At 42.0% G+C, this 16,243-nt stretch overlaps 1 long non-coding RNA gene across 2 annotated transcripts in view; it reads left to right on the top strand.

Annotated features, from left to right (window-relative positions):
- The first annotated feature begins 4,679 nt into the window (after positions 1-4,679).
- The window catches only part of LOC137313861 (uncharacterized), a 77,271-nt gene continuing 65,707 nt past the window's right edge, over positions 4,680-16,243 (top strand). For both annotated transcript variants that reach the window (XR_010961103.1, XR_010961102.1), the window contains exons 1-3: positions 4,680-5,009; positions 8,117-8,212; positions 15,238-15,522. This is a non-coding gene — a long non-coding RNA (uncharacterized lncRNA). The remainder of the gene's footprint in view (positions 5,010-8,116; positions 8,213-15,237; positions 15,523-16,243) is intronic.

The raw sequence follows: 16,243 nt of genomic DNA, 5'->3' as shown, positions 1-16,243 counted from the left end.
TGGAGCTGATATTATCGACAGTATCTATGCTGATTCTATGCAGCTTAATGACGACAGTATTTGTGAGAATTATCGGGTTCTTACACTGACGGCGACTGTTTTGATTATATAGCTGGTATTACTGACAGAATCTGTGCTTAATATAGGGCTGATATTACTGACAATACCTCTGCTCAATATAACCCTGTTATTACTGACAGTATCCCTGCTCAATATAGGGCTCATAATTCTGGCAATATCTGTGTTGATGAAAGAGCTGGTGTAATGAAAATATTCATTCAATTACATAGAATTTTACAATTCAGGAACAGCTCATTTGCGCAACAGGTCTTTGCCTGGATTTATGCTCCACACGAGCGTTCTCCCACACTATTTCATCGCACCCTATCAACTTATATTTCTATTGCTAGCCCCCTCATGTATTTATCTGCCTTCCCCTTCAATGCATCTGCACTTTTCGCCTCAACCATTCCATGTGGTAACGAGTTGCAGATTCTCACCACTCTCTGAGTAAGATGTCTCTCCTGAATACCATCTTGGTTTCATCAGTCAGTATTTGAAATTCATGGCCTCTAGTTTTGCACTGCCGTCAAGGTGAAACATGCTCTCTAGTTTTACCCTAAGGAACCCCTTCCGAATATGAAAAATAACATCCATCAGATCATCTATCAGTCTTCTCCTTAATAGAGAAAAGAGCCACAGCCTGTTCAGTCTCTCCTGATATTGTTAAATAAATAATGCATTAAACAAGTGACGACAGGAATGAAAGGAAAGCAATGCCGGACAGGAACAATCCAGGCCATAATCATCTGCCTTCGGACCGGATTAATGCATGCAATCTCGGCACAATTTCGAGCACGGTAGAGAGGGAACTTAAAAATGCAGTAATAAAATGCCAGGAGCCGGCAGGCTGTGTTTGTGCACTGCTGCGGTTGAAGCAGATCAGTTAGAAGGACTGCACTGTCAAACTCACATATTAATCAAAACAACCTTCTGTACAAGTGTTGCCTTGTCCTGCCAGGTGGGTGCGGGTGAACTGCTGTGACTCGCCCGGCAGAGGCGGAGACTCCAAAACGGCGCCAGAGAGTGCGATGTCCTGACCTGTCTCACTGTTTATCCACTGAACAAGATTATTCTGATAAAGTGGGTTTTCAGCGGCGAGGTGGGAGGTGTTGGTGGTCAATTGCTATCCAGAATCCTGGACACATCAGGTTAGCATCCCGGCAGATACAAAAATCATCAAATTCAGGAACTTAGTATTTAAAATCTCGAGATACAGAATCTCTTGTACTGAACTTTTAACCATCCACGAAATAAAATCGGAGATTGGATTCAGGGTTTCAGTGTTTAATTCTGACTGGACACAGGTTGGAACAGTGGGTGTGTTTCCGAAACTATATTTAAGAAAGTTTACCTTCGATTCTCTCGCACCGATTATCTGATCTTTTCTCCCCTGGAATTCTGCGAAGTTCACCACACGGACTGCAGCAGTTCAAGAAGGCGGCTCACCACCACCTTCTCAAGGGCAATTCGAGATGGGCAATAAATGCAGGCCCTGCCAGCGTTGCCCACATCCCATGAACGAATAAGAAAACTTAAGAACAGATGGAGCTCAGCCTTAAATAAAACCAGCCAGTCACAGCACATTTGGTTCGGGTACAGTGCAGGCACATCCAACCGAGTAGAAAGGAAAGCCACCCAAAGCTAGAGTTCCCTGGATGACTAAAGGGATAGAGGTTATAATGAAACAGGAAACGGAGGCTTACGACGAATGTAAGGTTCATAATACAGTTGAGAACCAGGCTGAATACAGAAAGAACAGTGGAGATCTAAAGAAAAGGGAATAAGAGGGGCAAAATGAGAGATTCAATAATAACTTTCAAAGGGGAATTGGATAAAAACTTGAAGGGAAAAATTTACAGGGCTATGGGGAAAGAGCAGGGGAAAGGGACTAATTAGATAGCTCTTTCAAAGTGCCAGCACAGGCATCAAGGGCAGAACGGACTCCTCCTTTGCTGCACTTAATGTCATACTACGATACACCCATTTAAAAGCAAAGTACAAACCATCCAGTGATGATGCCATTGTGCAGAATCTATGGTTATCCTTAACATTCACGAAATGCCGGAATTCATAATCCAGCACAGACACGAACATAGGAACAAGAGTAGGCCATTCAGCCCCTCGAATCTGTTCTCCCATTGAATTAGATCATGGCTGCTCTATACCTGAATTCTATTTACCTGCCCTTTATCCATTTCGCTTGATAACCTTACCTAAATAAAAAATCTGCCGCTTTCAGTCTTCAAAATTTCAGTTGACCCAAAATCCATGACGGATCGGAGGAAGGAATTCGACATTTCCAGTAAACTTTGTGCGAAAAAGTGCGTCATTATTTCACTCCTGAACAGCCGAGCGCTAATTTTAATATTGTGTCTCTTTGTTCTGGACTCCTCCATCAGAGGAAATGCCTTCTCTGTATCTAATGAGTGTGAGGTATTATATTTTGGTTGTTAAAAAAAGGGCCACATACTGCTTGGATAATAAGTGTCTAAATAGGGAAGAGGAGCACAGGGTTCTGGTGGTACAGATATAGAAATCACTAGCTGTAGCGATGCAGGTAAATAAGGCCATAAAACAGCAAATCAAGCACTGAGTATTTTCTCGAAGGACAGACTTGTGAAGCAGAGAAGTTAAGTTTAATTTGTGCAGAACCCCGGTTAGGCCACACTTGGATTATTGTGAACAGTTCTGGTCTCCATATGATAAAAATGACATAGAGGCACTGGAGAAAGTGCAAAAAATAACTGCTCGGACGACACCAGAACTGTGAAGTTATACCTATCAGGAAAGATTGAGCAACATGGGGCTCTTTTCCCTTGCAAAAGGAAGATGGAGTGGTGGCCTGTGAGAGGTCTTTAAGATTATCTAAGGGTTTGCCACGTTGGACGGAGAGAAGATGAAACCAGAACTCGGGACCATAAATATAAGATAGTCACCAATAAATATAATATGGAATTCAGCAGGAATGTCTTTAACCAGAGAGTGGTTGGAATGTGGAACTCACTGCCACAAGGAGTAGTTGAGGCGACTAGCATTTAATGGAAGCTAAATAAAGTCATTGAGGCGAAAGGAATAGAGGGATATGCTGATAGGGGTAAATGAAGGGAGGATGTTCGTGTGGAGCATGGACCTTTTCTGCCGAATGAATTGTTTCTGTGCTGCACGTTCTATATAATTCTATGAAATTGCATATGGAATTCTTTTATCATTATGGAAATTTCAATTAATGCACTCTGACTCCATGAAAACCCAGAATTGACCCAAATTGTCCATTTAACAATGTATTTAATGAAATGATTCGTTCGTTGAAGGTTTTTGTTAGAATGAATAAAACTCCGCTTCAATCAGCGATAGATTAAAACAAGCAGTGGAAGGAGATTTCACATGAATATAAATGTTGGGGATTGTTTATTTCCTCCGCTTCAGGCTGTGTCTCCGTCCCGAATGAATCCTCAATCCTGGACAAAAAACAAGGGGGGAAATAGAGAGAAAAAGGGAAATATCACAATCTATCCCTGGGATTGATCACAACAATCAGTCTCTTTGAATTATCACCACAATCTATCCCTGGGATTGATCACAACAATCCGCCCCTCGGAATTATCACCACAATCTGTCCCTGGGATTGATCACAACAATCCGCCCCTCGGAATTATCACCACAATCTGTCCCTGGGATTGATCACAACAATCCGTCCCTCCGAATTATCACCACAATCTATTCCTGGGATTGCTCAGAACAATCCGTCCATCGGAATTATCACCACAATCTGTCCCTTGGATTGAAAACAACAATCCGCCCCTCGGAATTATCACCACAATCTATCCCTGGGATTGATCACAACAATCCGCCCCTCGGAATTATCACCACAATCTGTCCCTTGGATTGAAAACAACAGTCCGTCCCTCGGAATTATCACCACAATCTGTCCATGGAATTGATCAAAACAATCCGCCCCTCGGAATTATCACCACAATCTGTCCCTGGGATTGATCACAACAATCTGTCCCTCGGAATTATCACCACAATCTGTCCCTGGGATTGATCACAACAATCTGTCCCTCGGAATTATCACCACAATCTGTCCCTGGGATTGATCACAACAATCCTTCCCTCGGAATTATCACCACAATCTGTCCCTGGGATTGATCACAACAATCCGTCCCTCGGAATTATCACCACAATCTGTCATCAAACACTTTCTCTCTTCGGAAACTTCCAACCCGGGGAGGGGCTAATCATTACCGTCTGTGAACCGCATCAAAATGAGGGAAATCCAATCGTTATACGAGGAATGTTCCTTTTCCGGATTTAACAATGTAACTGGTGTAACTGCTGAATATTTACTTTGAAAAATGTAACTGTTGAAACGCAGTACTCATTCCCCCAGTGATTGAGGTGATAGTTTAATTCGGCGGTTAAATGGTTAATGTCCTCACTTCCAGAAACAGCCTCTCCTCAGCTCACTGACGAAACACTCGCTCTTGGCCCCAGGGTGGAAGCGTAAACATTAGAAAATCGATGGGTCTTCAGTAAACAATGACACTGATACAAATGTAACAATTTATTTCTGACAAAGTATCCGTTTTACTGAACTTCCCCGGAACAAGAAGAGGAAAAGTAAAATTTATAGCTGACTTTGTTCACAATTGACTTTGCAGCGAATTGTCAACCCGGTTCGAATTGATTCAACCAGAAAGGCCGCTCCCTGTTCTGAAACAAATGTGGAATGTTTGTGTTGAAATCCATCCTGATGTCTGACAGCAGCTTTCACGGAGGGCGGAGCTCTGACTCTCACATAACAAGGATCAGATCAAATTCCCAAGTTGTGAACTGCTAAAAGGAAGCAAAGGACGTGTACTCGATTGATTGCAATGAAATGACAAGGATATAATTTGCAAAATCGACACGGACATTGAGGGATGAAAAATCCTTGCGGTATCAAGGTAAGGTTGATCTTGTGACAATTTGTTTTTTAATTAATTTTTTATGCCCCTTCCTCTTTTCTAAAGCCGATTTCCCGCGATCAGATATGTTCCCCTGGCGTACGGAACTCTCGATTCCTCGCGGATGGAACAATTCACTAATTGTTCGCGCAGACACTGACTGAAGGCCGGCTATTTTACACCGGTAATTGCAGGGTTCATCCATTCATACCCCACCAATCTCCCCACAGACACATTTTAAAGCGGTTCCGGGACAGAAAGCAGGAACACGAACTCTGGAGATTTACACCATCCGACTCCAGCGCTGCCTGCTCCACATGTTAAAATTTGATATTTAGTTAACAGGGGTGGGAAACTGTCCGTTCTCACTCCATATGCATTTATTTTTAACTGTAACAGTGGCTCTTTTTACTCACTGAACTGTTTTGTGCCCGGTACAATTTATTGAACTGATCAAAGACTGATCGAACACACAGTTCAGCTCAGGAAAGGGTTAACACATTCGCAATGGCCGATTATTGCTCTCTGCCGGGCACCTGGAAAATCAGCCCATGGTGACCCGAGGCCGGACTGAACGTGAACCAATCACAGGATAGGAGCAAAGGAGGAGATAAAACTTGTTCCTGATTAATTTCTCATTCATTCATTTAATGCGAATTAGATGGGAGAATGGAGCAGGGACTTCTGTTTTTTTCTAAAATATGTTATTGAGGATGTTATTTGTTAAACTGGCTCAACTGAAGAAAGAGGCGCTGCTCCCTTCAGACAGAAACACACTTCAGGAATGTTTTAAAGGGAAATCTGTTCAGGGCTGAAACCATCTTTCACACAGTTCGGTGTTTCCTGATCGTTCATCTTGGGAAGTTGAGATGTTGCTTTTAATATCAACAGTTAGGAGGGTCCGATCACAAAACTTTATATAAAAAGTAACAACTCAATTTACCAGCAGTCGGTCGCCCCATCACTAATCTTTATATAAAAAGTAACTACTGAAATTACCAACAGGTATGAGGGTCCATCACTAGTCTATACATAAAAAGTAACAACTCAATTTACCAACAGGTAGGAGGGTCGATCACTAATCTTTATATAAAAAGTAACGACTGAAATTAACAACATGGAGGAGGGTCCATCACTCGTCTTTATAGAAAAAGCAAATGCTGAAATTACCAACAGGGAGAATGGTCCATCACTAATCTTTGACTAAACAGTAACCACTTTCATTTCCAACAGGGAGGATGGCCCATCATTAATCTTTATATAAAAAGTAATTACTGAAATTGGCAACACTAATTTTGATATAAAAATAACTACTGCATTTGCCAACAGGTAGAGGGTCCATCATTGATCTTTTAAAAGAAAGTAAACACCGAAATTACCAACAATTATGAAGGTCCATCACTAATCATTATATGAAAAGTAAGGACTGAAATTACCAACATTGACGAGGGTCCAAAGATAAACTTTATATAAAAAGTAACCACGAAGAATACCAACAGGTAGGAGTGTCCATCACTAATTTTTGAATGAAAGAAACAACTGGAATTACCAATAGGAAGGAGACTCCATCACTAATCTTTATATAAAAATTCCCTGCTGAAATTACCAACAGGTCAGAGCATCCATCACTAATCTTTATCCAAAAAAGTAACTACTGAAATTACCAACAGGCAGAAGAGTCCACACTAAACTTTTTATAAAAAGTAACAATTCCATTTACCAACAGGTTGGAGCGTCCATCACTAATCTTTAAATAAAAATTAAGTATTGAAATTACCAACAGGCAGAATTATCCATCACTAATCTTTATATAAAAAGTAACCACTGAAATTATCACCAGGTTTTGGGTGCATCACTTATATTAATATAAAAAGTAACTCCTCAAAATACCAACAAGGAGGAGGGTCCATCACTATTCTTTGTTTAAAAAGTAACTGCTCATATAACAAACAGCTAGGAGTGACCATCACTAATCTCGAAATAAAAAGCATCGACTGAAATTACCAACAGGTCGGATGGTCCATCATTAAACCTTATATAAAAAGTAACTATTGAAATTACCAAAAGTTAGGAAAGTCCATCACTAATTTGGCAAAAAGAGTAACTGCACAATTTAATCTTGTTATCACACTAGTGTCAGCGAATAACTTCAACTCGTTTGAAGAAATTACTGACTGAGATTAATCGCTTTTACATTTCCACAGTGTGGAAAGGATAATACAGTGATTGATAGTTTGATGAGTTGCTCTTGCCTGTGCGCACACAGAGGGAGGCACACGCACAAGGGGACAATTATGATTGTAAAATTGCCGTCGAATCTACAACTTATATATTTGTGTTTTTTTCTGAGATTGTAAGACCCCTACAAACAGTCCAACAATCAATGTGCAGCACCTGTTTAAAGTTACACAATTCATAACATTATACATTGGTGTTAATATTCGTAGAACGGTGTAAAATGCCTCACCTCCTACATTAATCAGGTCCTGATACCATGAGAGATATGGTAAATATATCCAAATGGAAGCACCAACCAAAACACATCTCCATGAACATACGGACAATGTCACTACCCATCGAGAGAAGAGAAATCATACCAAGCACCATTTGGATGTGTAGATCGACATCAGGTTCATAAAATAACAGAAATTAATATCAAAACTCCACAAATCAAAAATATTTAAAAAACAAATCTGTGAATAAAATAATACAATAGCGCCAGACTTGGTAAAACTGAGTGAAGGATCATTTAATTCATCACCTCGCTCCATATTGCCCTCCAGAATATTCACTACCTCAGGAATAAGTCTGGTGCTGGCCTGCACCGTAAGTAAATCTTACTAATTGGTGCTCCCAGTGCAGAATCTCGGCCGTCGAGAACTGGGTTGTGGAGATCAGCGGGACTCATTGGGTTTCACTGGGCAGCTGTCTGCGCCGCACCTGATGTGGAGAGTTGATCGGAACAGTCGGAAAATGCTCGATCCGAGAGCTAACAGCTGTTGTACTAATGGGGAAGGAGGGACTTGATTTCACTTTTAACAAGGCGACGTTGCTCCTTCTCATTTTAATATTTCAGTCTAACCCTCCTATTAATATATTTATTACAGAGCATCACAATCTTGGAACGCCTGTCACCACCATGGGTGAAGGTCCAAACAGGGGAGAAGATCGAACATCTTCAACAAGAATGAGAGTAGACACCGGTAGGTTCAGAACAATCTTTAAAATATCAATTGTGTCCTGATAAACGGTCCAGATCATGAACAAGATCCTATTGCTCAAACAGGAAGAATAAACCGAGCATATAGAGTGCAGATAAACGAAAGTGAGTGACCATCCACCGGGCCAGTGCAGTCACAGTTGGAGGAATCTCATTACTGGAACTGTCCAATAGACACCTGATGTTATGGACTGTAAGGCGGATAGAAACAGTCACGCAGATTGGTCTTTCTGAGTAACAGCTTGAAACCAGGGAGCAGTGGGAGGCAGCCCGAGTGGGAGAGAGGTGAGTGGCAGGTGGGGCACAGGAATAGGAGAGCGAGATTGGTGCGAGATTCTATAGTCAGGGGAATAAACAGACTCTTCTGCAGCCGTGAGCAGGTCCAAATGATACGTTGCCGCCCTGGTGCCAGAGGGAAGAACTTCCTGGAACAGGTGTGACCATCTCTGGAAAGGAAAGGAGAGCGGAAAATAGTCATGGTCGGAATCAATAACACGGTTATAATTACGTTTTTAAAAGGAATATTAAAATTTGAGTTCTGTACTGATAAACAAGGCCACAGGGTGGTGATCTCCGAATTGTATTGCACTGGGCCCTTACTGAGGACAACATGAGTCTGGTGAATTTGTGGCAGCGGGGCTGGAGCAGGAGTGAAGGGTTCATGTTCTTGGGACACTAGGATGAGTTCAGGAAGAAGGGAATGGACGGGTACGATCTGAACCAACCAGCAAAAACGGTTTGACAGACTGGGTATATGGAGCAGTGGGAGGGTTTCACCTGATGAGACTGGAGCGTGTGAAATATCCGGATCTGAGACTAGAGAGTGGAAATAATAAAACTGTTGGAGCAGGATCAGATGATTTATGAAATAGTGAAAAGAGATCACCAAGAAAAAAGGAAGGAGGTATTTGAAGAAGTGACAGAAGATGTAACTTGATATCTAAAAATTTAACAAAACGAGAACGTGTCAACATTCCAGTGAATTGGAGTTCAGATTGTGCGTTATGCCTGTGAATCTCAAAATCATTCCAAACACGTTTGGAAAGTCAGACTCTTGAGGGATGTGATCTGGTATCTATCAGACAGGGCTGGATTGGATGAACTTTTGGGACGATATAAATTATTTTCTTCAGTTTCTAAAAATGATGGCAGATGTGAAAATGTTGGTTTCAATGAATCAAGGTATCACAGGATCAAACCAGCTGCAGGAAAATATTCCATACAAAGGTGTCGATACAGCATCTTCAGCGAGACTGAGGAGGATTTGGAGCCATATTTCGAGACAACTGTAGAGAAGGATTTGGCTCTGAATTTAATAGCCGAGGTGGATTAGTCACTGAGCTCAGAGATAACGCACCCGAGGTTGTTAAAGGAATGGAGAGAGCAGATCGGAGGGACTCTGACCACAATTTTTCAAAACTCACAATTTTTGAGAACACAATTGGTAATGAAAATATCCAGGTGGACTGAAAGAGACCAAGTAATGTCTGTGTTAAAACAGGGAGAATGTGGCAATCGGATAACGAGAGACCAATTAGACAACGTCATTTGTGGGCAAACTTCTCGAATCTGCAATTTCACGCCGAATCATTTAAGATTCAGTCATGGCTGGAACGGATTAACTGTAGACATTTGAAACAATGAAAGGCAGTGGTGAAAATACCCAGCGGATCGGTCAGTATCTGCACAAAGGACAGGGTAATGGTTCGGATACCACTCTTGATTGGAACTGAGAAAAGGGCTGATCGGAGGCGACAACCAGGAGTTAGAGGGAATTTCATGAGTTGACTGAACTGGAATGTAGTTCAGGAAATTAAGGATCTGAGAGTTGAAAAAATTCCCTGCGGAGTAAATGAGAGACATTTCAAGAACAAAAATGTTGAAATGGTGAAAATGTCTAAGACCCGAACAGGGAAACTAATCAAACAAACTGTGGAGAGCGCGAAACAAAGGCCGTGGAGGGTTTTGTTCCTCCCCATTCATCACCGAGGTTTCATTTTGCCTTCAGCGGACTCACAATCCGGGCAGTAGAACTTGCGGTGGAGCGTCACTCCCCGGGAGAGCACTTTAGCAAATTGCATTCCATCAGTCCATAATATTCTGTCAATTACTTTTAATGGAATCGAGGTAAATGGAAGTGAAAATGTGGCAGGGTTGTAATGGACGGACGATCTGACACCACCTGCTGAAGGTGGAAATCTCGGCAACCGAGTCACAGAGTCGTGGTGAAGAGGAGCAGGAGGAGGCCATTCGGCCCTTCGAGCCATCTCTGCATTCAATAGGATCATGGCTTGTCCTCCATCTCAATACCATATTCCCGCTTGTCTAAATTTTTACATTCCGCTTTTATGTTCCATGCAAGTTCACTCTCATAATCTATTTTTCCCTCTCAATCAATGTGTCTATGCGCAATATAGCGCTGATATTACTGACTGTATCTGTGCGCAATATAGCGCTGATATTACTGACGGTATCTGTGTTGCTTGTGGAGCTGATATTACTGACAGTGTCTGTGCTCAATATAGCGCTGATATTACTGACAGTGCTTGTACTGATTATGGAGCTGATGTTACTGACAGTATCTATACTGATTATGGAGCTGATATTATCGACAGTATCTATGCTGATTCTATACAGCTTAATGACGACAGTATTTGTGAGAATTATCGGGTTCTTACACTGACGGCGACTGTTTTGATTATATAGCTGGTATTACTGACAGAATATGTGCTTAATATAGGGCTGATATTACTGACACTACCTCTGCTCAATATCGCCCTGTTATTACTGACAGTATCCCTGCTCAATATTGGGCTCATAATTCTGGCACTATCTGTGTTGATGAAAGAGCTGGTGTAATGAAAATATTCATTCAATTACATAGAATTTTACAGTTCAGGAACAGCTAATTTGCCCAACAGGTCTTTGCCTGGATTTATGCTCCACACAAGCGTTCTCCCACACTACTGCATCGCACCCTATCAACTTATATTTCTATTGCTAGCCCCCTCATGTATTTATCTGCCTTCCCCATAAATGCATCTGCACTTTTCGCCTCAACCATTCCATGTGGTAACGAGTTGCAGATTCTCACCACTCTCTGAGTAAGATGTCTCTCCTGAATACCATCTTGGTTTCATCAGTAAGTATTTGAAATTCATGGCCTCTAGTTTTGCACTGCCGTCAAGGTGATACATGCTCTCTAGGTTTACCCAAAGGAACCCCTTCCGAATATGAAAAATAACATCTATCAGGTCATCTATCAGTCTTCTCCTTAATAAAGAAAAGAGCCACAGCCTGTTCAGTCTCTCCTGATATTGTTACATAAATAATGCATTAAACAAGTGACGACTGGAATGAAAGGAAAGCAATGCCGGACAGGAACAATCCAGGCCATAATCATCTGCCTTAGGACCGGATTAAGGCATGCAATCTCGGTACAATATAGAGCACGGTCGAGGGGGAACTTAAAAATGCAGTAATAAAATGCCAGGAGCCGGCAGGCTGTGTTTGTGCACTGCTGCGGTTAAAGCAGATCAGTTGGAAGGACTGCACTGTCAAACTCACATATTAATCAATACAACCTTCTGTACAAGTGTTGCCTTGTCCTGCCAGTTGGGTGCGGGAGAACTGCTGTGACTCGCCCGGCAGGGGCGGAGACTCCGAAACGGCGCCAGAGAGTGCGATGTCCTGACCTGTCTCACTGGTTATCCACTGAACAAGATTATTCTGATAAAGTGGGTTTTCAGGGGCGAGGGGGGAGGTGTTGGTGGTGAATTGATATACAGAATCCTGAACACATCACGTTAGCATCCCGGCAGGTACAAAAATCATCAAATTCAGGAACTTAGTATTTAAAATCTCGAGACACAGAATCTCTTGTACTGAACTTTTAACCATCCCTGAAATAAAATCGGAGATTGGATTCAGTGTTTCAATGTTTAATTCTTACTGGACACAGGTTGGAACAGCAGGTGTGTTTACTAAACTATATTTAAGAAAGTTTACCTTCGATTCTCTCGCACCGATTATCTGATCTTTACTCCCCTGGAATTCTGCGAAGTTCACCACACGGACTGCAGCGCTTCAAGAAGGCGGCTCACCAGCACCTTCTCAAAGGCAATTTGAGATGGGCAATAAGTGCCGGCCCTGCCAGCGTTGCCCACATCCCATGAACGAATAAGAACAATTAAGAACAGATGGAGCTCAGCATTAAATAAAACCAGCCAGTCACAGCCCATTTGGTGCGGGTACAGTGTGGACACATCCAACCGAGGAGAAAGGAAAGCCACCCAAACTGGACTTCCCTGGATGACTAAAGGGATAGAGGTTAAAATGAAAAAGGAAACGGAGGCTTGTAACGAATGTCAGGTTCATAATACAGTTGAGAACCAGGCTGAATACAGAAAGAACAGAGGAGATCGAAAGAAAAGGGAATAAGAGGGGCAAAAGGAGAGATTCAACAATAACTTTCAAAGGGGAATTGGATAAAAACTTGAAGGGAAAAATTTACAGGGCTATGGGGAAAGAGCAGGGGAAAGGGACTAATTGGATAGCTCTTTCAAAGAGCCAGCACAGGCATCAAGGGCAGAATGGACTCCTCCTTTGCTGCACTTACTGTCATACTACGATACACCCATTTAAAGGCAAAGTACAAACCATCCAGTGATGAAGCCATTGTGCAGAATCCATTGGTTAACCTTAACATTCACGAAATGCCGGAATTCATAATCCAGCACATATACGAACATAGGAACAGGAGTAGGCCATTCAGCCCCTCGAATCTGTTCTCCCATTGAATTAGATCATGGCTGCTCTATACCTGAATTCTATTCATCTGCCCTTTATACATTCCGCTTGATAACCTTACCTAAAAAAAAAATCTGCCGCTTTCAGTCTTCAAAATTTCAGTTGACCCAAAATCCATGACGGATCGGAGGAAGGAATTCCACATTTCCAGTAAACTTTGTGCGACAAAGTGCGTCATTATTTCACTGCTGAACAGCCGAGCGCTAATTTTAATATTGTGCCTCTTTGTCCTGGACTCCTCCATCAGAGGAAATGCCTTCTCTGTATCTAATGAGTGTGAGGTATTATATTTTGTTTGATAAAAAAAGGGCCACATGCTGCTTGGATAATAAGTGTCTAAATAGGGTTGAGAAGCAGAGGGTTCTGGCGGTACAGATATAGAAATCATTAGCTGCAGCGATGCAGGTTAATAAGGCCATAAAACAGCAAATCAAGCACTGAGTTTGTTCTCGAAGGATAAACTTGTAAAGCAGAGAAGTTAAGTTAAATTTGTACAGAACCCCGGTTAGGCCACACTTGGATTATTGTGAAAAGTTCTGGTCTCCATATTATAAAAATGACACAGAGGCACTGGAGAAAGTGCAAAAAATAACTACTTGGACGACACCAGAACTGAGAAGTTATACCTATCAGGAATGATTGAGCAACATGGGGCTCTTTTCCCTTGCAAAAGTAAGATGGAGTGGTGGCCTGTGAGAGGTCTTTAAGATTATCTAACGGTTTGCGACGGTGGACGGAGAGAAGATGAAACCAGAACTCGGGGCCATAAATATAAGATAGTCACGAATAAATCCAATATGGAATTCAGCAGGAATGTCTTTAACCAGAGAGTGGTTGGAATGTGGAACTCACTGCCACAAGGAGTAGTTGAGGCGACTTGCATTGAATGGAAGTTAAATAAAGTCATTGAGGCGAAAGGAATAGAGGGATATGCTGATAGGGGTAGATGAAGGGAGGAGGTTCGTGTGGAGCATGGACCATTTCTGCCGAATGACCTGTTTCTGTGCTGCACGTTCTATATAATTCTATGAAATTGCATATGGAATCCTTTTATCATTATGGAAATTTCATTTAATGCACTCTGACTCCATGAAAACCCAGAATTGACCCAAATTGTCCATTTAACAATGTATTTAATTATATGAATCGTTCATTTGAAGGTTTTTGTCAGAATGAATAAAACTCCGCTTCAATCAGCGATAGATTGAAACAAGCTGTGGAGGGAGAGTTCACATGAAGATAAATGTTGGGGATTGATTGTTTCCTCCGCTTCAGGCTGTGTCTCCGGCCCGAATGAATCCTCAATCCTGGTCAAAAAACAAGGGGTGAATTTGAGACAAAAGGGGAAATATCGCAATATATCCCTGGGATTGATCACAACAATCAGTCCCTCTGAATTATCACCACAATCTATCACAGGGATTGATAACAACAATCCGCCGCATGGAATTATCACCACAATCTCTCCCTGGGATTGATCACAACAATCCGCCCCTCGGAATTATCATCACAATCTGACCCTGGGAATGATCACAACAATCCGTCCCTCGGAATTATCACCACAATCTGTCCCTGGGATTGATCACAACAATCCGTCCCTCGGAATTATCATCACAATCTGTCCCTGGGATTCATCACAACAATCCGCCCCTCGCAATTATCACCACAATCTGTCCCTGGGATTGCTCGCAACAATCCGTCCCTCGGAATTATCACCACAATCTGTCATCAAACACACTCTCTCTTCGGAAACTTCCATCCCGGGGAGTGGCTATTTATTACTGTCTGTGAAAACCCTCAAAATGAGGGCAATCCAATCTTTCTTCCAAGAATGGTCCTTTTTTCGGATTTAAAAATGTAACTGGTGTATCTGCTGAACATTTACTGTGATAAATGTCACTGTTGAAACTCAGTACTCATTCCCCCAGTGATTGAGGTGATAGTTTAATTCGGCGGTTAAATGGTTAATGTCCTCACTTGCAGAAACAGCCTCTCCTCAGCTCACTGACGAAACACTGGCTCTTGGCCCCAGGGTGGAAGCGCAAACATTAGAAAATCGATGGGTCTTCAGCAAACAATGTCACTGATACAAATATAACAATTTATTTCTGAGAAAGTATCTGTTTTACTGAATTTCCCTGGAACAAGAAGAGAAAAAGTAAAATTTATAGCTGACTTTGTTCACAATTGACTTTGCAGCGAATTGTCAACCCGGTTCGAATTGATTCAACCAAAAAGGCCGCTCCCTGTTCTGAAAGAAATGTGGAATGTTTGTGTTGAAACACATCCTGATGTCTGGCAGCTGCTTTCACGGAGGGCGGAGCCCTGAATCTCACATAACAAGGATCAGATCAAACTCCCAAGTTGTGAACTGAAGAAATGATGCAAAGAACGTGTGCTCGATTGATTACAATGAAATGACAAGGATATGATTTGCAAAATCGACACGGACATTGATGGAAGGAAAATCCTTGCGGTATCAAGGTAAGGTTGATCTTGTGACAATTTGTTTTTTAATTAATTTTTTATGCCCCTTCCTCTTTTCTAAAGCCGATTTCCCGCGATCAGATATGTTCCCCTGGCGTACGGAACTCTCGATTCCTCGCGGATGGAACAATTCACTCATTGTTCGCGCAGACACTGACTGAAGGCCGGCTATTTTACACCGGTAATTGCAGGGTTCATCCATTCATACCCCACCAATCTCCCCACAGACACATTTTAAAGCGGTTACAGGACAGAAAGCAGGAACACGAACTCTGGAGATTTACACCATCCGACTCCAGCGCTGCCTGCTCCACATGTTAAAATTTGATATTTAGTTAACAGGGGTGGGAAACTGTCCGTTCTCACTCCATATGCATTTATTTTTAACTGTAACAGTGGCTCTCTTTACTCACTGAACTGTTTTGTGCCCGGTGCAATTTATTGAACTGATCAAAGACTGATGGAACACACAGTTCAGCTCAGGAAAGGGTTAACACATTCGCAATGGCCGATTATTGCTCTCTGCCGGGCACCTGGAAAATCAGCCTATGGTGACCCGAGGCCGGACTGAACGTGAACCAATCACAGGATAGGAGCAAAGGAGGAGATAAAACTTGTTCCTGATTAATTTCTCATTCATTCATTTAATGCAAATTAGATGGGAGAATGGAGCAGGGACTTCTGTTTTTTTCTAAAATATGTTATTGAGGATGTTATT

The sequence above is a fragment of the Heptranchias perlo genome, unplaced genomic scaffold (assembly GCF_035084215.1).
Source record: "Heptranchias perlo isolate sHepPer1 unplaced genomic scaffold, sHepPer1.hap1 HAP1_SCAFFOLD_49, whole genome shotgun sequence".
Lineage (NCBI taxonomy): Eukaryota > Metazoa > Chordata > Chondrichthyes > Hexanchiformes > Hexanchidae > Heptranchias > Heptranchias perlo.
The sequence above is the reverse complement of the archived record's forward strand: the minus strand, read 5'-3'. Positions and strand labels throughout refer to the sequence as shown.